The sequence below is a fragment of the Penaeus monodon genome, chromosome 25, assembly GCF_015228065.2.
Source record: "Penaeus monodon isolate SGIC_2016 chromosome 25, NSTDA_Pmon_1, whole genome shotgun sequence".
NCBI lineage: Eukaryota > Metazoa > Arthropoda > Malacostraca > Decapoda > Penaeidae > Penaeus > Penaeus monodon.
In genome coordinates, this window is record NC_051410.1 from 17739459 (window position 1) to 17739732 (window position 274).

A 274-nucleotide genomic window follows, 5' to 3' on the forward strand; every position below is an offset into this window, starting at 1 on the left:
TCTCGCCCCACTAATCAAGGCTAAACACAGGAAGCCCCAACACCGCCAGTCATTTTCATCGATGTCGTTTTCCGAATCTTTTCCTCTGCCCTTTGACCTTTTTCCAACCAAGCCTCAGAGTCTTAAAATGGCATAAGGCCAGTTTTAGTGTTTATTCGCTCACCCTTCAGCTGGTTACGCAATTGCAGCCGGGTGTAATAAAAACAGATAAAGCTTTTGCAAACTATTGTTCACGCATTTTTGGGGATGTTTAGGTCTTAGTTTTCATTCTTTG